General features: G+C 45.0%; 1 long non-coding RNA gene across 1 annotated transcript in view; it reads right to left on the reverse strand.

Moving 5' to 3' along the window:
- LOC144768604 (uncharacterized) overlaps positions 1–25,505 on the reverse strand; it is a 144,357-nt gene that overhangs the window by 71,064 nt on the left and 47,788 nt on the right. Inside the window, exon 2 of the long non-coding RNA XR_013598584.1 lies at positions 15,449–15,556. This is a non-coding gene — a long non-coding RNA (uncharacterized LOC144768604). The remainder of the gene's footprint in view (positions 1–15,448; positions 15,557–25,505) is intronic.

The following is a 25,505-nucleotide window of genomic DNA, read 5'->3' on the forward strand; positions in this document are numbered from 1 at the left end:
CACAATAAGGACAACAAGAGGGAGTTACACGGACCAAATGTCGACGAACATGTAACACCAGTAGGAGGCAGGCTAAGACCCTTCTTCCAGGAGTGGAAGAATATAACTACAGACCCATGGATACTAAACATCCTACAGTTCGGATACTGCATAGAACTGGAAAATAAACCACCAAACAGAAAACCGAAAAGGAAGGCGCATTCAGGAAAAGAACTAGGGCTACTCCAAGAGGAATCACAAGAACTCCTCCGAAAGGAGGCCATCAAACCAGTTCCATTCAGAGAAAGGAACAAGGAAGTGCACTCCAACTATTTCCTAGTTCCAAAGGTGGACGAAACGCTAAGACCCATCCTGGATCAAGGTTCCTAAACAAATACATAAAGAGACAAGTTCAAAATGACATCCCTCCAAGAGGTCATTCCTCAGATAAGGGATGGGGACTTCATGTCCACCATAGACCTCAGATGCCTACCTGCACATTCCCATGAACAGGCAGCAGAAACCTCTACTAAGATTCACCATCAACAAAGAACACTACCATTTCACAGCCCTAGCCTTCTGGCAAAAGTCTGCACCAAGGGTATTCACCAAATGTCTCGCAGCCGTGGCAGCGTACCTGCGCAGGGAAGGGTTTCATGTATGCACTTACCTTTACGACTGGCTAATAAAAGAAAGTTCACACAGGACATGCAAGGAACGCGCACAGCGCATCAGACACTGACAGACCTGAGATTCTCCATACACTGGGGAAAATCCTCAATGGAACCAGAGCAAGTGAAGATCTTCCTGGGGGCACAGATCAACACCATACAGTGCAAGGTGTTCCCCAACGACAAGAGAACACTGGCCCTGCTGAAGGAGACACGCTGCTTACAGGAGGGGCGAGCTCTGACAGTGAGGACAGCGAGCAAGATCATGGAGATGATAGCGTCCTGCATACACCTGGTCCCCAATATACGGCTCCACACAAAACCATTCCAGGAATGGCTGCACCAGCAATGGTCACAGGCTACAGGAAGTTGGGAAGATCTAGTGGCTGTAACGCATGCAGTGCAAGAGGAGATTACGTGGTGGAACAGGGAGAACATAACGAGGGGGAAGCCCTTACCACCACCAACCCCAACAGTGACCATCACCACAGACTCATTCCAGATGGGATGGGGAGCACACATGGACAAACTCAAAGTGAGGCGTCTGTGGACTCCAGCAGATGCGGTCACACAAATCAACTACCTGGAACTGAAGGCATTCCAGAAACAACTGTACAACCAGTGAGTGTTGATACAAACAGACAATACAACAACGATGTTCTACATCAACAAACAGGGAGAAACACAATCTGTCGCACTGTCCAACCTAGCGCAGGAAATATGGAGATGGGCCATCCCACTCAAAATAGACCTGCTAGCCATACACCTACCAGGGAAGGACAATGTGGAAGCAGACTGGCTCAGCAGACAGACTTCAGCATCCCATGAGTGGGAGCTCAATGCACAAGAAACACTAAGGCTATTCAGGAGGTGGGGAACACCGACAATAGACCTATTTGCAACACACCAGAATGCAAATTGCCAACACTTCGCATCCAGGCAACCAGAGGAGTGATCACAGGGGAATGCCCTATGGATAAGCTGGTCGAAGACATTTGCCTACGCTTTTCCCCCAATACCGCTGATGCACAGAGTACTCCAGTGCAGAACCAGCAACATGACACTGATCCTGGTGGCACCCTAGTGGGCCAGGCAGACCTGGTACTCGCAGATAATGGAAATGGCACAGGGACCACCCCACAGGTTTGGGGAAAAAGAAAGATTTACACTCCATGCAAAACGGAGAATTACTACACCCAGAGCCAGAGAGCCTCAGCCTAGCGGCATGGCTCCTGAAGACACACCTAAGGTTACCTGAGAGCACCCTGCGGGTGCTACAGGAGGCAAGGAGACCTAGCACACGAAGGTGCTATGTGGCAAAATGGAAGAGGTTAACACAATGGTGCAGCAAGTAGAAGCTACACAAGAAGATGACGAGGGAATCAACGGTGCGAAGTTTTCACGCACCTGCTGAAAGCAAAACGAAGTTCATCCTCTCTAAGAGTACACCTAGTAGCAATAGTAGCCTACACAAGAGGAGAGACAGGAAAGAGCTTTACATCACAGATAGTAAAGAGATTCCTGGAAGGGGCAAAAAGGATCGCACCACCTAAGAGGATGCCGCCACCGGCATGGAACCTTAATTTAGTCCTAACGGACCTCATGAAAGCGCCCTTTGCACCCATCCATAAGGCCTCCCTACAAATGCTGACAATGAAGACCGCCTTTCTGGTGGCAATCACCTCGCTGCACGGGGTAGGTGAACTACAAGCGCTAACACTACAGGAACCCTACATTCAAACACACAATGACAGGGTGGTAATGAGAACGGACCCACACTTTATGCCAAAGGTGGTGTCCAGGTTCCACATGTACCAAACAGTACACATACCAAGCTTCTTTCAGAAACCGTCCACAAGCGCAGAGGGCACTGCACACCCTGGACGCTAGAAGAGCAATAATGCACTACATAGAAAGAACTAAAGAGCACAGGAAAACAAAGCAGTTCTTGGTGTCCTTCGCAAGCAGTTTCCTGGGCAGACCAGTAATAAAGGGAACTATTGCACGATGGATTGCACAAACTATACAATTCTACCACAAACATGCAGGCCAAGGACTAGCAGAAGGGGCACGAGCCCACTCTACCAGGAAGAAAGGGGCAACAATAGCCTTCCTGGCTAACACACCCATTCAAGACATATGCCTGGCAGCAACATGGGCTTCTGTGCACACGTTCACTAAGCACTACTGTGTGGATATACAAATGAACAAGGAAGCACAAGTAGGACAGAAGGTGCTTCAACATATATTCAACAACCAACGCTCATCTTCCACCCAGCCGCCACAGACATAACAAACCGCTACAAAGTCTATGCACAGCATAGTGAATCCAGAAACGATTCACACTGCAAAACGAATAGTTTCTTACCTGTCAGTGTAGTTTTGCAGCTTGAAGATCTTTCTGGATTCACTAGCGAGCTCACCCACCTCTGCCAGAAAGATGAGGCAGGAGAACAAGGTGGTAATACAAGGTCAATATTGAAAGACACCTTAAAAGGACAAAGCGAAAAAATCACTTACTGGAGGAAGAAATAGAAAACATTGCCAAAGGATTCACAAACACACAAAAACAAGAAAAAAGAATCCGAAGATGGTGCCCAAAGGTGGGAGCTTCCGCAGGAAGTGTTCTGACGTAACAGGAAGTACACCAAAAGGTGGGACGTCAACGCCCACCTGGGCTACGGAAAAAAAAAGAAAAAAAGACTACGATTCCGGACCGAACCACTAGACAGCGGAATAATGCACAGCATAGTGAATCCAGAAAGATCTGCAAGCTGCAAAACTACACCAACAGGTAAACTATTTGTTAAATGTATCCATCAGAAGAACAAGTTGGTTCCCTCTGGTAGTGCTTTCTGGTCGATACTTCATCTGCAGAGTCCTCCCTGTCTTTCTACTGCCTCGTTCTGCCGAATGGCTCCTTAACATCTAAAAAGGCCCCATGTCATAGTTACACTGTTGCCAAGAATTGATCTACACTGTGCACCTGAAGTCAAGAAAAGGGAAAGCAAAACATGACACCAGCCACCCAGGTGTGGAGCTCTTATGCAGCTCAGCTACCACTTCTGGGATGGTGCAGCGCTGCACGGTGCCTTCCTGCCTGGTTGCAGGACAACTGCTTCGAAGGCTTTCAGATCCATTCTGGCGTTTGGGCAGTCCTTAAAAGGAGAGTAGTCTGTGGCAAGATTGCTTATCCACCATTAAGGGCATTCCCAACGATAAAATAACGTGTTGGTCACGAATGCCATTCCAGCACCTATATAAAGAGCATATTGAAGACCATCCCTAGGGAGGGACAGCGAAAAAGAACGAACCATAAATTGCCTGGTCACGATTCACAAATTCTGTAAAAAAAAAAAAAAAGGAGAACTTCAAAGCAGTGTCCTCGGCAGAGAATAGCAAGCGGTCTGATTTAGTAAGGACTGAATAATTCTTTGGTTCAAAGGAAAAGAGAAGCAGGGCTGGCCTCTTTTCTCCTCCCCTCCATTCTTTCATCATCTCCACATTTTTCAACTTGTCACGGGTTTCTACAGTACATTTTTTTTTAAATGTATTTCGCACGTCATACCACGCTTATGGTTTTTCAAAAGCATTGTAAATAGCATGTCCTTACCAAATGTGTGATGCTCGTATTGCCTTTAAGAACTTTTTCCTTTATAAAGGAAAAATACTGAACTATATTAGTGACACGGAAGCCAGTAGGGGCACTTATGTATTTATACTTCAGCTGCAGTCTCTTTTGTTTCTGGGCTGAACACCAGTTCCAGAGGTCTGTAAGGAAAGTGTAATGGGCATTATTTTGTGGGTACATTAACCTATCCCCGAGAGGCAACCAATTTATTTTACGTCTCCAAAAAAAGGCCCAGAAGTGCAGAGGAATTACAACATCCAGCGTAAACAAAGCAAAATGCATGTTTTTTTCCCCTTCTGTCCTTACTCCACCTCACCTCCTTCAGGCTCTTCCTCTGTGCACAACCCCATATTCTTCAATCCCCCTCCTTCAGTGCGTCAGTTCTGCATTTTCACTGCCTTTGTAGCTCACTTATGCAACTTACTTGACCTCTGGGGTGGCTAGGTCTAGTGCTGCGTGGATTTCGCATGATTTGCTTTTGCATAATAATGTAACGTCGGCAAAATTACTCATACATTACGTGAAATGCAAATCTTTCATTTTACGCTACCCTTTCGCTGTAAAACTTTATATTTTGTGCTAATGTCGGGTGATTACGCCTTGTGGTGTAATTGTAGGAACTTCACGTAACCCAAAGTTCCCAAAACTACATAGGCGTAATTTAGAATTCTCCATGTTCTAGTTGGGTCCTGCAGCGTTGCTGCACACAACCAAAGCGGGGCAACCACGCCAGGGCTGGCTTTTGGCATTGTCTAGGTGGGCATGGCGCCAATCTTCAAAGAGGGGATGGAGCAATTCCGTTAAGGTTATGCAAACAGCAGCACCCGCCTTGACATACCAACACAAAAGTAGACTCCCTGCTCTCGCATTTGTCTAATTTTATTTACCAGCAGTGAGTGCGCCAAATTTGTTTTTGTCTAAGGCGTTACCCGAGCAAGGGCTGGCTCTGAGCCGCAGTAGACAGGTGCTGTGACTCAGGGGCGCAACTAGACCCACATTTCGGGGGGGGCTAACACCTCAAACCTGGAGGCGGAGCCAAATTCAGTGTCAGACTAAAAATTGCTTGTGGGTCATCCTGTCATTGTAGTGGTATAATGCATAGGGGTTATTTTTTTGCCAATACATCACAGCTCAATTCAAAGCACGCTGGGCTCTGACATTAATGTATTCATAATAGTATTTAACACGTTTTGAGGAAGTTTAGGACTTTCCTTCAAGGAATTCTAGTAGAACAAATATTAAATGTTGTATTTTAGTACACATTTAATGAGTTTACCTACTCTCACATGACATTTATAAATACAGTTTTGCCAACAATTAGTGACTTATGGATATGATGCACTGTAAAACACCTGAGTTGAATTGTATTAGCTTCAATCATTAGGCATTCAAAGTACTTTTAGAAGATATTTGGGTACGTCCATCATCCCTCCTCCCAGAGTGGTTAAAAAAATTGTGGCAAATAGTGCAGTTTAAGCATACTTCTATAGTTATTGTTTTACTGAATGAAATGAATGATTGGAAATAATATGTAAAGTGCACTTTTACCCTAACCAAGCAGCCTGGTTCTGAGCAATAAATGAAGGAGAGGTGGAGACTGCACTAATATGGAAAAGGCACGTTTCTTTTTTTTTTTTTGGAAGGGCTGAAGTCTCTGGAGACAGAGTTCCAGTGCTTTGATGCCAGAAATGAGCAGCATCAGCATCCAATAGGTACTTGCCTAATGTTAGGAATGCAGGCAGTTGACTACTGCAAAGCATAGGATTTTGGAAAGAATATAAAGAGTGATACAATGGTGAAGAAGCTGTTTTATGGAGAGCGCCAAGATCTAGAAACAACACTTTGACGTCACATTGTTTTACGTTCAAAGGCAATAGACAGTACAACAGTGAGTGAGAGGAGATTGTGAAGCAAGGGGGTAGTCCTCAGATGAGGCATCCAGGAGGGTTTGAATAATTTGAAAGCAGGAAGCCAAAGATAGACTTCCATTATCTAGTTGTGAGAAAATAGTTGAATTATAGCAAGAAGAGTTGGTTTTGCATAACATGAGGCTGCTGTTAATGCAAGTAGAAAATGTGCCTGATCTATTGAAAGAATGAGAAAAAGTCGTTGAACATGAAATCAGGATTTTTTGCTAAGTCAACCTCGAGTGGCCTATGGGTCCAGCTCCATCACCACCAAATTAAAGACCATATCTATTCATTGAAGGTTCCCTAAAGATGAAGCCCTCTGTGTTGTTACAATTTAGTTTTGATTTGACTTGATCCAGGAGGCAACTGTGAAAAAGCAAGATCATAATTTCTCTTGGGTAGACCCCAGAGCATTGCCAAAGAAAATAATCCTATGATATCATCTGTGTAGGACATCACAGAGAAACTAAAGGGTTGTATAAATAAAGTGAACTTAATAAGATAAAGAGTAAACAATGTAGGGCTCCGAGAAAAGCTCTGTGGGATTCTGCAAGTGAGAGGTCTCGGACATGACTAAAATACGGGGAAGTGGACTGTTTATGCCCTCTCAGATAGAAAAAAGGCAATACACTCCAGGGCAGTATCATCAATGCTACATTGCTCCAAATAATTGGTATTTTAATAAACATTGTATAAAGTTCAAAACAATCATGTTATTACAGTGCATATGAATATCACCTTAAAGCACATACTTTGTTATTTTAAAATGTACTCTTTATGTGACATAGCCTATCCTTCCATAAGTGCAGACATTAAGATGTATACCTCAGTAATACAAAAAAACTGTGTTGGGGGTCAGCTTTAACCTGGCACCTAAAGTTTCCATGAGTGAATGCTAACAGGCAATATTCCCCAGCCCAGGTTAACTAAGAGCAGCCAGTGGGCCTTCTTATTTTGCATACGTACTGAGCTTTAGCCACGAGTCCCATATTCAGGAAAGTTTCCGCGTCATCCGTGTTGCCACTAATCACCAATGTGCTGTCTACTAAGCCACTGGTGATAATCAGGCCCAGCGATTCATGGAGTGCCTCCACTGCTCCAGCAGCCCTCTCAGCTTGTGTAGAGTAGCGGATGGTCTGTCAATCTTTTGTGTTTTTTTCGTACGTTGCGGCTGGATTTCAATCTGTTCTGGGATGACAAATAAATAGGGCTACCCGAGTTTGTCAGAGCTTCAGCCCATTTCCAAACTGCTGATGTATCAGTATAGATGTGGGATTTCCCATTGTACAAGACTTTCAGATCCGCTGGGAATGAAAACATGTACTTGAGGTGTAATTTAGGGAGTTGTTTCTTAACATCCAGATATGCTCTCCTCTGTTGTTGCACCATTGGAGTGCAATCTGGAAAAATCAGTACTTGTGTATCATCAATTGTGTATTGTCCATCAAGGCCAGACTGGAGCTTTTGTTGTGCCCTGACCCAAAACCCTGGCTATCTATATTGCCTAAACTGTGTGACCCTGGGCAATTGCTTTCCTTCACTGTGACTCTTTTTTCAGGATCATTATATTTTAAGGCACCTTGAAATAATTGTTCAGGATGCAAAATGTGCAGAAACCTATCTTGGATATTGTTTAATGCACCATAATGTTGCTCAATATATAACAATAAAGGCCTTATATAGGAGGCTCTAAACACCTGACTAGGCATGCTTGCCTACCACAACCTGTCAACTGGAAGCCAGACTTTTGTCACAGCATGGGCATGATCTGTTTCATAGCATGACTATGATTACAGTTAACCCTTCACCCTGAGAAAAATGCTGCACATCATGCCGACAGTCTCACTGATAGCGTATTGCATGGCCTCTTCAAGGAGCTGAATCTGAAGAAAATTGCCCTGCCTGCCCACTTTTTGGCAGTGCTGGGGTCATCTCAACTAGCACACTGCAAGATTATGCCTCTTTGTCTGAAGTATAACAGTTAGCTCTGTTGTGGCAAGTGAAACAAAATCGAGCAAACTCTGTAGTTGCAGTAGATTACATTATTGTAGGCCTGGCTGGCCCTTTGGATGGCAGTAGTTATAATATGGGCCTGTGCCTGTTCAACTGAGAAGAATGTTGTCAGGTAATAGGCTGTAAGTGTACTTAGTAACCCTTCCAAACAACATTCAGTGCTAAAGCCCTTTGTTTGTTCCGTGAGGCCCCCTATCTGAATATTGGTCCCCATAACTTTCCTTCTATTCAAGGAATGAGATTCTCTCTTGCTCGTTTTCAAAGTGCTTCCTGAGCACTCAGATCTCATGTCAGTTTTGCTTCAGCTTCTGATATTAAAACTGCCAGTTTCTTCTGATCAGAGTTAATCCTACATCAAGCACTAGAGTGTCAATCTTTGCTACCAGAGCTGCAGGAGTATGCTTTATAATGAGCAATATAGGTTCAATATGTCAGGAGTGTCCGCAGTTGCGGTTCACCCCTTACCCCCATGCCCTAATCTTCAACTGTCAGCTCTCCCCTGTCTCTTACCTTCTTCCTTGCATCTCACTGATTATTTCCCTCATACGCTCACCTTTCCCCCTGCTCCTTCCCTCACTCCTATAGCCTGTTACTTTCGCTCTGTGGTTCTGCCCCACATTCATCCATTTTTCCATCCATGCTGTAATTTCCCATCGGATTGCCACCTGGCCAGTGTGTTACCTAAATAGCGGATATTTTTAAGTAACAGCTGGTAAACAAAAACCTTGTAACTCAACAAAAGCTCATAGTTATTCTGGTTTGAAATACAAGGTCCAAGCAGTTAATACAGGTATATATCCAGAGCCACTGGAGGTATGCAACTGTATGGCTGTGCTTTTTTCGCATAGTTGAATATTTGCTGCATTTGCCACAATCTGCAGATGTTTACAGAAAAAAAAAATGTTTTAGCTTAAACGTTCAAAAGTTACTAAAAACGCAGCTACATGTTGCCACACAGTGGAAGGACCTTGGCAAATGGTAACTGGTCACCTTTCTGTTGCTTATATCTGTATTTCAGTTTTAAACTGGTATTAATGAGATGCAACCAATGTTTAGACAGTGTTAAAAAGTGTAATAATTACAAATTAATATAGTGATGCTATAACAAAATGTGCAGCATTATGCCACATAATTTACTCAACCTTGCTGCATAATTTGGCTCTCCCCTTCTGCAGAATTTCAGTGGCCCTGCATATATCACATCAAAATTATTATCAAGCAACATACACAATTCCAAAATTATTATTAAAGCTAACAGAGTCTTTGCTGTTCAATATTTGTCTCTAAACATTTTTGATGACCTGCCTTTATGACTTTGATACTCAGTTGGTAAATGCAATAATTGCAGCTTCACATTCACTGTGCTCCAGATGAAGTCTTATTTTTGTCTATAATATCCGGGTGTGCATCGCGAACTCCTCAAGACTACTATACTTTCTGTAACACTCACTGTACTGTGTTCATTTTAAACCCCACTGTCATTTTAGTTTTGTGTCATTATAAAATAAAATGAAATTGCCTGAGCAAAATAGTTAAGAGTTTCGAGTGATTTATTTTTTATTTTTAAAACGCTAACAGCAGATTTAGTTGCTATTCACTTACCAGCCTCGTCCCCATTTGCATCTGAAAATGTGGTAACCCTTTGTACATAAACCGACTTTACAATCATCTCTTCCCTACATTCTCTGCAAAAGTCTGTTGTGATGAGGGTGTATTCCTTTTTGTTTGCAGGATACTCTGTTCATTCCTGGGCGGGGGCAGGGGGAGGGGTTGACTATACTTCACACCTTTAAACCCTGTAACGTTGCCAGTCTCGCCGCTGTTGTCATGCAGATACAGCCATTAAGGGATGAAAGAGTCATGCAGGGGAGTCTGCTAAAAGAAAGAAACATGTAAATAGGATAAACAAAAGGAAAGCTGTGACCGCCAGGGCTTTAGGACGGATCGAAAAATACCCTCGATGACCCTTGACTACTGCCTGGCTGCCTCAGCCCAGCCCACGGAACCTGACGGGGGGGGCTGAAGCCCCTTCAGCCCAATGGTTGTTGCGCGCCTGCTGTGACTGGAATGAACAAGTTAATTGCTAATTAAGGCTCTCCCACTGACACACTAACTTACCTTGCAATCACGCTCTATCTGCCTCCTAAAAATACTAGTGCTAAAAAGAAGAAAACAATTTCACCTGCATTCCACCTCCCAATAACCGCAAATATATTTTTACTTTGAGTTTTCAAGAGCCCTGGAATGAACTTTGTTTATCATCACAGGAAATGAGAAAATCATGGTTTTAAATGCAAATGTGGTCTAAAGTGGATGATTAGAATCGCCATTTTCAATGCGTGTTACTGGTTCCTTCTCTTTAGCCCTGCCCTAGTGTTTAACCCCTTGCATGCTGGTGACGAACCCCAGCCCTCACGCTCCGCGGTGCTCGTGTGCGGATGACGGCTGGGGTTCGTCACGGCCCGCCCTGTTCGTTTGTTTACCGCACAGCGGCGGAAACGGGCCAGCATCGAAGGGGTTAAGGGGAGGTGGGATTGATTTAACCCACCCTTAAAAAGGAAAGCCAACATTTACACTGTAATGTAAAGCATAATTATATTAGAAATGTATGCACGCTCCGGGAATTTAACTGCGCTGTAATGTGAAGAGCTTTGCGGCTGCTCAGAGGGAACAGAGTTAGACACTGCAGTTCAGGGCTTTCCCGCCACATCGAGTCCAGGACATTTGGACTACGATTCCGATGTTTCAGCCTCTGTCCTGGATCTCTGAGAACTCCGCTGTGAGACTTGTTGGCCTCTTGAATCCTGCTCATCCACTTCGCCAAGTGGCGTAAGCCTGCTCTGCAGTGGGATCTCGAGTCTCGGTGGGCCTAGCATCAAGGGACTGTGGCAGATGTCACCCTGCATTAGAGGGGACTACACAAGTCCTGCCCCACTGCAACCTGAAGAGCGGCAGACTCTTCTCCGTTTCCCATCAGGAGGTGACCAGCTAGAGACCGTCAGGAAGAGGTTAGATTGTCCGGTTCAGGTCTATAGTGACACGGCAAAAACATTCAAAGGTTGGAAATCTGCAGTTAGAATATCCACCAGAAAGTGTTTTACTGAAAGTAATAAGTTCAACAGGGTCCTGATGCTATTGGGACACAGGATTTAAATATACATTTTCTCCCAAAGGACCTGCTGAAGTGCCCCATGGCCTACACCTCAGCCCACACCTGCAGTAGCAACATTACCTCCATTGGATACTCTGATGTTGACAAAGACCTGCCAGATGTTCCAGCGACTGAGTGGCACTTTGGGTACCCTGGTTAATGCTCGAACGAATCATTCCCACAGCAAAAGTTGTTAAAATGTCAGCCTTTTTCAAAAATGGATCTTGCATAGATTTATGTGCACGAATAATTCCCAGTCATCAAGTAGAACTTTCATTGAAACTTAAAATGTCACTATAAACCATGTCTGAAAGGTTGCAAAAAGTGGCTGTTTAGTAGCGCCAATACCTCTTTGGCAAAGGCACAAACTGCAGCCCATAAGATCTATGCATTTAAATTCCACAACCCTTAGAACAGAGTGGTGAACATCCATGGTATGGCACCCTCTATTTCTTCACAATAACTTATTAGATGTTCTTCCTGCCAGGTCACCTGAACCTATTTTGCAACCACGGCTGCAGAGGCATATTACATTGGAAGACTCCTTTTCAACAGTGAAAGACACTAAAAATGCCAGATTTATGTTGTGTGGCATTTGTGTTAAAGGAAAACAAAAATTGTGATAATCATGAATGTGTATTATTGGTTTCCCAATCACAAGTCAAGGGAATTGCAAGAACTGTAGAAAATTATCATCTAAGGGACAGCGAAGTCTGCCTTCTGCTCAGTCTTCAGAAGAAAGCCCCAGGTGTAAGGACAGTTCCCTCCCCCACCCACTTCCCATTTTCCTGTCCTCTAGGCAAAGCAGTTCTCCTGCACCATTTAAACAAGCAACAGAGTAGAGTAGTGGTAATCTGAAAGAAACACGTAGTGATAGATTCCTTACCTTGGAATTACCCCCAGGTGTCAGACTGGATCTGAAAAGTTTGTGTCAGAAGTACCCCTGTGCGTTGGAAGGTGGCATTGTGCAGTTACGCGTCCGACGTGGCCGCCGACAGCTACTTAGACGCCGCCCTCTCGCACTGATGTCAGTTTTTGTTTTACCGCACCAGCAAGCGCAGTTCCTGGAGGAGCAAGTACCTACTGACTTTTTCAAGGCCTTTTGTCTAATTTTTTCGGAGTCTATAGACTCCTGGTGTCATAGGGATGCCTGGCTTTAAGAACTGCGGGAACTGTCACCGCATGATATCGGTGACGAACCCGCACCGCATGTGTCTACTGCCTGGGGCGCAACCATAACTCCATGTCATGCCCCGACTGCCGAAGACTTTGCGGGAGCAGTCCTGAAAGTTGCGGGAAGTCTGGCAGGTCGAGGCACTGGTCGCGGAGCAGTCACCATCGTTCGTCTGGATCCAAGTCTTTGCACTCTGGGTCAGGTAATGCGAAGAAGCAATGTCACTCTTTGACTTCCCATCACAGCTGAGGGTGCGGGTAATGCCACCCCCGCGGCTCCGGCGGAGCCAGCGACATCGCCGCCGGCCTACCCGCCCTTCTTGGGTCCGTCGGCAATGCCTGCTCAGGTGCAAGAATTTCTTGCTGCCAAGGCCCCGCTGCTACGCCTTTGGGCCCCGCGAGCCTGACTGGGGGTCCTGCCCTTCCATCACCTACGGCTTTGGCCCAAGTGCCGCAGGACCCCCCTGGATCCGGGCTCGGATACTGGGCGACACCAGTTGACCTCATAATATCTCCACCGGTGTCAACTTCCACCCCCAGCACCACCACTGACGTTCGGTGCTACCGCAGACCTCAACCCCTGTTTCAGCCCGAGGCTGATGGCGACTTTCTACCCCTATGTCCGTCCTCCTTATTTTCAGCCTGTTTCACAGACTTCGGAGGAAGGGGAGGACTGGGAGGGATTTGAGGACCCTCTCACACAACAGTGTGACTATGATCCGGACTGGGCAGCGGACTTGGGAAATGCCAGCGGTCTTGGCACCACCTGACCTTGGCATGCTGTCTCCTCCTACTGTGGCTACGGAGGAGGGAGCAAGTTACGCAGTGGTGTTGCGTAGAGCAGCCGAGGCCCTCCACCTCGAACTCCCTACAGTGGCCGTCGGGACTAACCTCCTGACAGAAGTGCTTCAGCCGTCGGCAACCTCTTCGGAGCCCTTTCTGCCTTTTAAGGAGGCACTTTCAAACGTTATTTTGGTCACTTGGTACAGGTCCAACATAGGGGCTCCTGTGGACAGGAACGTGGCCTGAGGCCATCGCCCAGCTCCGGGTGACCCCCTCTTTCTTTCCCAACACCCCACTCCTGAGAGCTTGGTTGTCCAAGCCTCTGCTTCCCAGAGAGTGTTGCCTTCCGCACCTCCGGATAGGTAATACAAGAAGCTGGAGCAGCTTGGCAAGAAGCTATTTTCATCTGCTAGCTTAGGGCTTTGGTCGGTGAACACTGCATGCCTCTTGAGCTGTTATTCCCACTCTGTGTGAGAAATGCTTGCGCAGGTGCGGCCCCACTGTCCGGAGGAGGCCCAGACAATACTCTACCAAGCTATAGCAGCTGGGAGAGACGCAGCTAAGTTCACCATTCGTTATAGGCTTGATACCGCCGACTCGCTGGGCAAGGCGATTTCCACGACGGTGGCGCTTTGGCACCACGCCTGGTTGAGGACGACTGGCTTCTCAGGAGATGTCCAGAACACTCTGATGGACATGCCCTTTGATGGCATTCACCTTTTCGGCAATAAGGCAGATAGTGTGTTGGAGCGCTTTAAGGACTCGTAGGCTTCGGTCAAGTCCTTGGGTCTGTTAGCCACTCGCCGCCCTCTGCTTTCTGCTTTTCGCTCCTTTCATGGCCACGGAAGGGGTGTCCCAACACGTTCATTTCAGAGCCACAGGCATGCGCAACAACAAGCACCTCAGCGCGGACGTGGGAACCGCCCAGGTGGTTCTGTGGGCCAGTGGGCGGGTCAGTCCACCTCCACCCCCACCCCTGCAGCATACACTTCAAAGCCTTCCTAGTCTGACATTTAAGGCCCATCAAACGCCAGTGGGCGGCAGGATCCGCCATCCTCTCCCCCACTGGCGCAACATCACCTCAAACAGGTGGGTGCTGCAAATAGTCAGAAGGGGCTACTCCCTCCCTTTCGAGACTACCCCTCCAGCCATGCCACCTTAATACCACCGCATGTCGGGGGACCATCTTGCACTTCTTCAGCAGGAAGTCACGGCACTCTTGGCCAAGGGGGCTATAGAGCACGTCTCTAGCCAGAAGTAGGTTGTGGTTGTTCCCACTACTTTCTGGTTCCCAAGGAGGACAAGGGCCTGCGTCGTATCTTGGACATCAGGAACGTCAACCGCTTCCTCTGGAAGGAGAAGTTCAAGATGTTGACGATAGCTCAGGTCTTGTCTGCCCTCGACACTGGAGACTGGATGGTAGCATTGGACTTACAGGATGCATATTTCCACATCCCCGTCCTGCTGGCCCACCGGCGTTACCTGCAGTTCACGGTAGGCTATGAGCACTTTCCGTTTACTTTGCTCCCCTTCGGCCTTACCAACACCCCTTGGGTGTTCACGAAGGTGATGGCGGTGGTCGCAGCTCAACTGCGCAGATCAGGGGTTCCAGTCTTCCCCCTATCTCGACAACTGGTTGTTGAAGGCGGGCTCGCCCCAGGCAGTCGTCTCACCTCCAGACTATGGCCGACCTCCTGCATTTGCTGGGGTTCTCCATCAATGTGCAGAAGCCGCACCTGACTTCCTCTCGGAAGCTTCTCTTCATCGGAGCAGTTCTGGACTCGGCGCAGTTTCGGGTTTCTCCTCCCGAGCAGCGAGTCTGTGATATTCAGGCTATGATTCTGATCTTTCAGGCTCTATCCCGGGTTTTGGTCAGGATGCCCCTCAGGCTCCTAGGGCTGATGGCCTCCTGCATCCTTCTAGTGGATCATGCCAGATGGCATATGCGGGCTCTGCAGTGGGACCTGAATTTCCAGTGGGCACAGTATCAGGGCACCCTGTCCGATCACACCCAGATCTCAGTGGTGGCTCACAAATTGCGATTGGGTCAATGGCAGATCCCTCTTCCTTCCCCATCCGGAGCACACAGTAATGGTGGACGAATCTGAAAGTGACACGTTAGTTATAGATTCCTTACCTTAGACTATCCCCAGGCGTCAGACTGGTTGCAGAAAGGTTTTTTGACCACAGTACCCCTGCGCGTTGGTAGGCATTGTCGTACGGATCCGCACACGTCACTGGCGTCCTAGTCGCAGAGATAAAAAAAAGGAAGAAAAACGACACAGGGTTGTGACTCCGAACCTGTAAGGCTGAGTCCAAACTATCTAAAGAACAACACAATTGCCAGTACTGGACATAATTTGACTATTTTATAGTGACCTATATGAAATAAAACATAACGGTCCGTTTTTTGATTTGCGTCACTAGTTTATTCATTCATTTTTGCACTAGTGGACCAAAGGTTATTTTCATCAATGGAACAAACAATTTTTTGTGTATGTACAAATATACAATGTAACATTACACCTGAATCATAATATACAATACAATTTACAAATTTACAACACATCCACACTTTCACTCTGGCCAAAACTTTCATCCATCTACTAACATACCACAAAGCAAAATACTTAGGGCCTAATGTCAAAATAAAGGTTCTTTATACATATAAATGGTTTTGATAGAGATCGCAGGTCACCCGACCAATATTTTCACCACTTCGGTATCGGGCCCATATATTTTAATTCACCATTTGCATTGATCCGATGACCTTACAACCTACTACCAATAATCATGAGTTCCTTTCTACTATTTCCAGTGTACCCGACTTACCAACCACTGTTACGGGTACCTATGACCACGATGGGTCAGGGAGCTAGCTGTAAAAGGAAAGGCAGGAAAAATACAAACCCAATATATACATTTTGATTTTCTATAAAATGACCACGGACAACTGGAAGTTTTAAAAGATTTATCTAAATTTCATTTTCATAAAGCATTAGACTTACAGTTAGGAGACAATCAATAATCAGGATAACGAAAAGCATATAACTATAAAAGAACAGTGTAAGGGCAATCATTTAAGTTTTCTCTAAGAAATAGTGAAACAGGGAACACGCTAAGTGGAGTAAAAATGGTAATGCAAGAATAACTTTTATAAATGGACAAACGTATGCATAATTAGAATTAAGCATTTGGGTATACTTCACAAACCTAAATGAGAACTCTGGAAATCTTAATCAGCTATAGAATGAGCAAAGGTGAGACACGTTATAAATCAAAGTTCAGCTTTATGAAAGTCTGCAATGGAGAAAATGATTTCTAAAAGGTAGGGTAACATAGGAACATGCTAAGAAAAATAAATGCAAATGACTTTGTGATATGTAATAGTTGCGGGAAAGCATGGAAAATTATCATATGCAAAGGTATGTCTTTATTGAAGCAAAGACAGAAAAATAGAAAGGTGCAGTTTTAAAGGGTTTCGGTACGATATTTACCTAGACTGGTGTGAAAACCAACCCTGGCCACGGGTCAGTTAAGGACAGGAAAACCCTCAAGGACGGATAACCCTCAATGAGACAGCAGGTGCAGAATGGACACCCCAGGACAGGACAGGAAAGCCAGATTAGGATCAGGACAGGACCACCAGGATACGACCAACACCCGCAGTTTGGAAGCAACGCCTGCGCTCCACCCTCTCTGCAGCTATCAGTCAGGACCCCGATTGGGTCAGCGAATTCCCCAGCAAAGTGCTCCGCCAGCACTTAAGGTTTAGTAAAACCTTCAGAGTCTATGGTCAAATTCGGACAGAGTGCTCCGCAGCACCACTGTATCAGGTCACCTATTGAGTGCGTTGGGTCAGTGACAGGTCAGCTATTCGGACAAGTCGGACAATTTCTCTAGCTGAACCCAGGCTAGATATACTGTTTTTGGGTCAGTGTACCACCCCCAAATGTTGCAAAGTGTCAGAATCCCAAATTTCGATTGGTCCTAAGGTAGGATGGGTTAACACACCAATCAGAACAGACTTTTCTAAGGCCTGATTTACATTCTAGGGTACCGCCTAGCAAGATTCGGGTTCTCACGGAAAAGTAGCACAGAATACAATAGCAAAATTTCATTGTAACATTTTCAGAACAAGTTAACTCCATCCCGCTGGGGCAGAGGTGGCTTTCTCATGAGCATCTTGACTGTGGCTGCCAGCTGGCTGAGTTCCACCGCTCAAGGCTACTGCTCCCTGGGCTGCGCAGTCATGCGCAGAAGTGACCTTCAAGATGGCTCTCGACCCATTTCAGACCCCCCGTTTATCACAGTACATGAAAAGTAAGCGAAAACAAATTAAAACATAGAAATAAATGCATGCATTACATTCTATGATTTCGTACTTCAGGTTTATCATTATAAAAATATGCAATGCTGTTAATGGTAAGTGCAACACAATATCACAGGAGCAGCGGTGCAAGCTTCACCTCGTTTATTACAAAGCGCAGCCATTTTGTGGCATTACGCATGCGCACCCTTTCCCTCCACAATGCAACTACGTCCGGTCACGTGGGTGTGCCTAATGCATGCGCAGAAGCAAATGTCAAGCAGCGGCCATTTTATTCACAAGGATTACTCGTATTAGTAAACCACATAGGCAAGCATCACTATGATACATACGCACATTCAAAATACATAAAATTAGTAAAACGAACAGTTGGAATTATAGGATTATAACAGATTTCGAGGTTCTTGAGTCGAGCAAGTCGCGATGCGAAATCTTGCTCTATCAATCCCCTCTTGGATGATATTTACTATCATCACAAAATAACGGAACCAGATGCCAACTTTTCTTTCACACTTTATACAACTCTATCTCTTCTAACAGGCGATTCAGTTTCTCTCTCGTTTTTAGTAGGGTGAGAATCTTTCACCTTTTTGTAAATCTTATTATTCATTTCTTCCAATTCAAGCTCATCCGCACCTCGTTTCACACCTCTCGCATTCACTTGGTACTTTTTCGTGTGTTTTCGACATTTGCAACCGATGAATATAAGAAATATGATAACCTATCACTCCAATTGGCAACAGTACCTTAAACAATAAACTTTTACCTAAATTAGCAAACCAATGACCTACATTTGAGAGACCATCAACCAGTCTCTTCCAGGCACTATCAACCTCGAGTGGTTTGAGTTCCTTTTCCAAATTAGTAATGTTTTTCACATATCTCTTGAGCTGCACACTTTTGTCCGGAATGTAAGTGCAACAATGTTGCGCCTTCAACATCCGGCAGAATCCGCCCTCTTTTGCCAATAAGGTGTCAAGAGCAAGTCTGTTCTGCAAAACCATTGATCTGATCGCAACCATTTCGGTATTGACCAACAGAAATCCATGAGCTGTGTCAGTAGACAGCACATCCACTATTGTGGATAATTTGCAAATTCTGTGAGTGTTCAGAACCACTCCCACTCCAGGTATCAGTGCACTAAAAATACTACCCATTATTTCACCTACGCTTTCTCTTTTACTACGCACTAAGCCATTAGTATTTTCATTGCTTCCAGCAATTTCATTCACATGGTATATTTTCGGGAAGACAATGCCAAAGTAGCAGCTTCCATACCAGTGATCCGGCAATTTGAAATAAGCCTTGTCTCCACATATATAATAAATTCCAGGAAACACAGGCTCTGACCCATTTTTGAATCCCCAACCTCCAATTACCTTGTAATTGTGCTCACATTGACTGGAACCAATGAAAATGTTATTATAATAACTAGTTCTTTCGCGGTGAAGACAGAGTTTCCCTTTCCTTTCGAAATCCAGCAACAAGGCAGGACCCGCCCCACCACCTGGGGTGCTCTCCATGTTCTCAGCCCATTTAGGAGTTTTCTGTTTCTTGTCATTAGCCTTTCTTTGGAAACTTTCCCTTCTCTTTTCTGCCATGTTTAGAAATACTTTCTCTTGTTCATGTAATGAACAGGTCAAGTTGTCTCTGTGTGCTTCATTTAAGTCTATGGTACCTATAGTCAGGAAGTATTCTCCCATATAACGTGTAACGTCACTTTTAGTATGTACAGGATTTAGATTTCCACGTATAGGAAGTTCAGAAAATATTACGTCTGCGTTAGAGTAATAGTACTGTAACGGTCCTCTTTTGTAAAATAAGCTTGCTAAAATGCTACAGGAAATGCCATAGGTCAAAGGTAGGTGATAAGTCACGCCTTCAGCTACAGAAGTAGGTAGCTTCATGCAGACATAGCAGTCTTCTATTTCCATAGTTTCTACGTAATGCACTAACAAATTCGCGAAAACGTTTAAGTTAGTCTGGATCTTAACTCCGTGGTAATGTAGTCCTTCCTCATCTGATGCTCCTAAGTCTCGTTTTGTCTGTCTGAGTGCTTTTTCACGTCCTTCTACACTTCGTGTTGTCAATTCTTCAGTGTCAGTAGTCTGAGTAGGGTCAATGTTAGTATTTTTGCTTACCATAAAAGGAATGAAAACTGTTAATCCTATCCAAACTATTATTACTATAGCTATACTACATATACACACCTTGCAGCATGTTTTGCAACAACTGCGACTAGGCCTTCCATTCACTCTTGAATCAGACATTTTGGCTCAGAAGAAGTTTTCCAACCCCTCTTTGTAACTTTACACAGGTAGCTTACTCTGTGTAATTTCAGGTGAGCTCGTCTTCTTCAGTAGACAAATCAGCAATCTGTTCTTCGTCACTTTCGTCAGTTATATCAAGATCCTCAAAGTTTTCCAAGATTAAGTAGGTCCACTCAGGATCCTGGTATCTTTCGTTCAGTCTTTTTATTCGATCACTCCTTCTTTTGGAGCTTTCTCCAATCTGCTCTGCAATCCGTGGACTTCTCCTTTTGTCTGCAAGTTTCTCTTCTACTGTTTTTATTTTCAGCCTCTTAATATATCTTGGTTCGATGTTTTTCTTTTTCTTGAGTCTCTTGGTTGGTACTGTAATTTGGCTTTCTTCTAATGTTCTTTTGTTTTCATTTGTTTGTGGCACTTCTTCTGTCTCTTCCCTTCCTGTCTGACTAGTCCCAGGTCTTGTATCTACTTCTTCTGCCTGGTTACTAAGCTGGCCTGGTTCAGGTGAATTTTGATTTTGGCTTTCAAATGTCTGTTTCTGTGTCCTGAACACGTTCTTCTAATTCTATCTGATCCTGTTCGAGCACTTCGATCCCTTGATTTTCTTCTGCTCGAACCTTTACACTAGTACTAATCTGTCCCTTTTCAATTTCAGGAGTTAGAGGAGGTGTGTCAATCACTTGTTCTGTCCCTATCTGACCTTCCTCCTCGTCCTCAGACTTGATGTGAATCTCAATGATCTGAGGGTCTTCGCCTGTGCCTGACTCGACCTCTCTATTCCACTCTCTGTCTTCATATATTCGCTCTCTTGTTCTGATTGGGTCTCCAATGAGATCTATTAAGGGTATCCAATCGTCTTGGCTGGTGCTCGGTTGCTCGTCATCAGCTACTTCCGGACCAACGTCTACAGGACCTTCAACTGGACTGGTGCTCGGCTGTACGTCATCAGCTACTTCAGGACCAACATCTGCAGACCCCTCAGCTGGACAACCTTCAGCTCCAGGCTCCTCGTCTGGTATCACCTTCTGGGTATGGCTGGCATGGATCCACTTGGGAACGCCTGCACACTTCACCGCTGTCGTGGTTACCAGGATTTCTTGGCGTTTTTGCCCCCACCTCGGTTCAAGGCAACTCGAACGAGTGTGTTTCTTTATTTTAACCCAGTCACCAGGAACCAATTTGTGAACTGGAGTTGTCGGGTTGGCGACGGCGTCTGCCCCAATCTGGCGAGAGATAGAACGCACTTGGTCACCCAGTTGCTTGCAGTACTCAAGTACCAAATCATCAGAAATGCTTAACAGTTTGTATCCTGGTACCCATGCTTGTCTCATCACTCTTCCCATCAAGATCTCATGGGGACTCAGGCCTGTTTTTCGGTCTGGAATGCTTCTGAGTCCCATCAAAACAAGAGGTAAGGCATTTACCCAGTTCATGCCAGTAGAGTTACACATCTTTGCTAGTCTGTTTTTTATGGTGCCATTGATTTGTTCTACTATTCCAGAAGCCTCTGGACGATGTGCACAATGCAGCTTTTGTGTGATCCCAAATGCTTTGCAGAGCTGAGCCAATATTTCATTCTGAAAATGTCCGCCTCTATCTGATTCAATAATGACTGGAACCCCGAACCTAGGTATCAATTCTTTCAATAGCAATTTGGCAACTGTTATGGCATCATTCTGTGTGGCAGGGTAAGCTTCCACCCACTTTGAAAATAGGCAGACAATGACAAGGACATATCTTTTTCCCTCACAACGAGGCATGGTGATGAAGTCAATCTGTATTCTCACAAAGGGACCCCCTGATTTCCCAATTTTTCCCAGTTCAACTACTGTTCTTTTGCCAGCGTTGAACTGCTGACATGTCAAACACCTCTGGCAAAGGGATTCTGCTACTTTCCTAAACTTTGTGTTATACCAGGTCTGTTGAAATACCAGAACCATGGCATCCCTACCAATGTGTGATCCTTCATGTATTAATCTGGCCATAGGGGCGAGCAGATGTCTAGGTAACACAGGCATACCATCTGGGCCCACAATGACACCATCCTCACGCCTTGGTCGACAACCAAGTTCCTTCCATTTCTCTTTCTCTTCCCAGGGCACAGCATGCTGCCATTCTCTCACTTCATCCCAAGTAGGCACTTCTTCAAACACCATAAGTTGGCAGCTGTTTCCAGTCCCTCGCAGTCTGGTATTTATTGACATGCGATCCATAGCACATTGTTTTGCCACTCCATCAGCAAAATCATTTCCCAAAGATACAGGGTCAAGGCCCTTTTTATGAGCAACACATTTGACCACTGCCAATTCTTTCGGTAATTGGATTGCCTCTAGAAGGTCTTGTACAACCTTCCCATTTCGAATGGGGGTACCTGATGAAGTCAGGAATTCTCTTTGTAGCCATAATTGGCCAAAGTCATGCACAACCCCATAACAGTACTGGCTATCAGTATACACTGTTATTTTTTTGTCTTTTCCCAATTTGCAAGCTCTTATCAGGGCAATCAATTCGGCTACTTGTGCAGACTTTACTCCAAATAAACAGGATGCTTCTTCAATTTTGTGTAACGTAACCACAGCGTAAGCAGCACTTAGGCCTACAAGTTCGTGCCTCATGCATGAACCATCCACAAACCATTCCTCATCATGTTTAGGCAAAGGTGTTTCTTTAATGTCTGGGCGAGGTTTAGTACTGAACTCTGTCAGGTCAATGCAGTCATGCTCATTCTCTCCCTTATCTTCCATTATCATTGAGTCAGGGAGCAGGGTGGCTGGGTTCAAAATATTACACCTGGTAATGACTATATTGGCAGCACCCATGAGAATTCTCTCATATTTAGTCAGTCGACTAGGGGTGAGATACTGAGTTTTTGTGCGAGTCAAAAGAATCACAACTGCATGTGGAACATACACAGTTACAGGATGTCCCATGACAATGGACTCACTCTGTTCTAAACTTGTGCAAGTTGCAGCTACTGCTTTCAGACACCCAGGTAATCCAGCAGCCACTGGATCCAAAGTGGCAGAGAAATATGCCACGGGCCTTCTGGTCAAGCCATGCTCCTGAGTCAGGACTGACAATGCACAATTATCACGAGTGTCACAGAATAGGCCAAACTCCTTGGAATAGTCAGGCATCCCTAGAGCAGGGGCTGTACACAGACAATCTCGCAGCTGTGTGAAGGCTGTTAAGCTCTCATCATCCCATTCCACTGGGTCCTTTGCTCCTTTCTTGGTCATATTTATCAAAGGCTTTGCCAGGACTGCAAAGCCCACAATCCATTGCCTGCAGTAACCTACAACTCCAAGGAACATTCTGACTTCTTTCTGAGTACGGGGTAACTGCATCTTTTGAATAATTCTGACTCTCTCGGAGGTGACCTTTCTGATGCCTTTTTCTATCTGGTGCCCCAGATATTTCACTGACTTCGTACAGAACTGTAATTTTTCAGGGGCCACTTTATGTCCCTTTTCACTTAGGTGATTCAGTAGGGCAATGGTGTCAATCACGCAATCCCTATGACTTTTGGACGCCACCAATAGGTCGTCAATGTATTGCACCAAAACAGACTTTCCAGGTAAGACTAAAGTTTCAAGACATTTTTTCAAGATCTGATTAAAGATAGAGGGGCTTTCTGTATACCCTTGGGGAACCCTATTCCAGACATACACGTGACTGTTGAAAGCAAATGAGAAAATAAATTTGCTGTCTGGATGCAATGGGATCGAAAAGAATGCGTGACATAGATCTATCACGGTGAACCATTCAGCATCCCAGGGAATCTGATACAGGATCACTGCTGGGTTCGGGACAATAGGACAACAAGGAACCACAATTTTATTTACCTCTCAGGTCCTGCACTACTCTGTATTTGCCACTAGGCTTTTTGATGCCCATAATGGGTGAATTACACGGGCTACTCATCACTTCCTGTATGATATTTGCTTCTAACAATTTCTGTATTTCAATGGCAACACCTGCTCTCACTTCGGCACTCATTTTGTAAGGTTTAGTGTTGGGGTAAACTGCATCTTCTTTCATCGTTATTTGTATGGAGTCTACATTTTTCATTAATCCTACATCCTTTCCAGTAAAGTCCCATACTTCTGGTTTCACTGTCTGTTGAAGTTCTGTAGGTAAGTCCTGTATAGTCATTCGCTTTATTTCCGAGTCAGGTCTAACTAACATTAATTTGTAGATACCGTCTTCATCTGGGGTCTGAATTTCGACGCCTTTTGGAGTGCAAAAGATAGTGCAGTTCATTTTGCACAGCAAATCACGTCCCAGTAAGTTCACTGGACTGGTATCGCAAACGACAAATCTGTGCATTTCTTTAAAGTTCCCTATTGAGATCTCCATTGGTTCTGTAACGGGGGTACTAATCAATTGATTAGATACTCCCACTACTTGGATTGCTTCTCCCGAGAGGGGTAGGTTTGGGACATCCGCTGTTCTCACAGTAGCACGGGTAGCACCAGTGTCCAACAGAAAAGTGACATCATTTCCGTCAACCTTTCCTTCAATGTATGGCCCTGACTGGTCTACCGGCAAGGAGGCTCCAAGTACACACTCCTTGTCCTCCCCTCTCAGGCCCCGTCAGTACTGGTCGTCACAGAAAAAAGTGTCACTCAGTAAATACTGCGAAGTTGCTGCATTTCTGTTTTCATTGCCTCCCCAGATCTCTACGTCGTCACCCTGCGGTGATTTTCCCTTAAAACTAGGCTTTGGCGCTCGGGGTACTTGAATTGTTTTTACCTGTTGCTGGTTCTTTCTTGGCTTTTCATTCTGCGTCTGTGGAATTAAATCAGGGGTTTGGGCATTATCATTCTGCAAATAGGGACATTCGTCTCGCCAATGTCCAATTTCTCCGCACTGGTGGCAGGGAAATTTCTTTTTCGCTTCCTCTCTGCTCATTTTAGCTCGGGGCTTTCCTCCACCCCCACCCCCAGGGCTTAGGTTCTGAGTATTTTTATTTAGCTTACTCAGTTGCTTTTCTTGCTGTTCTGCAAGCTTAACTTGTGCCCACATCACTTTCTCCTTTAAAGCCTTTTTCTTTTCTGCCATCTCGTCCTCACAGTACTTTGCGTACCGTAGGACCTCATCCATTTTCTTGGACTGCCAACAAATTTTATTATCTTTTATCCACTGACAAATTTCGGGCCTTTAACCGTTTACAAACCTGTAAATGAAGTGGGTCATGTCCTTCATCTCGATGTTATCTATACCACTGTATGTCTTGAACACCTGCAACAACCTTTCATAAAAGGAGTGCACAGTCTCATCCCTTTCCTGCGTTGTTCTATCTATCTTGGTCCAATCAGTTTCCTTTGCAGGCACCTTTTGTTTCAGGTGTTGAATTACTTGTTCATATTTTTTCATCACTTCTTTAGAGGGTTCTCCTGTTGTTGAGTCCCTCGGGTATTCCTCACTAGGCCAAGCTATGGCTATTTTACACTCGGTCCACAAATCTACCGGACCACAATGTCAAAGAACCCATCCAAATCTTTCCACAGGCATTTTTGAACCTTTACAAACCTTTCCACCTGCCTTTACCAGTCCACAGGCTTCTCTCGTAATTTTGGGAAATCATTAGTAAA

The sequence above is a fragment of the Lissotriton helveticus genome, chromosome 7 (assembly GCF_964261635.1).
Source record: "Lissotriton helveticus chromosome 7, aLisHel1.1, whole genome shotgun sequence".
Taxonomy (NCBI): Eukaryota; Metazoa; Chordata; class Amphibia; order Caudata; family Salamandridae; genus Lissotriton; species Lissotriton helveticus.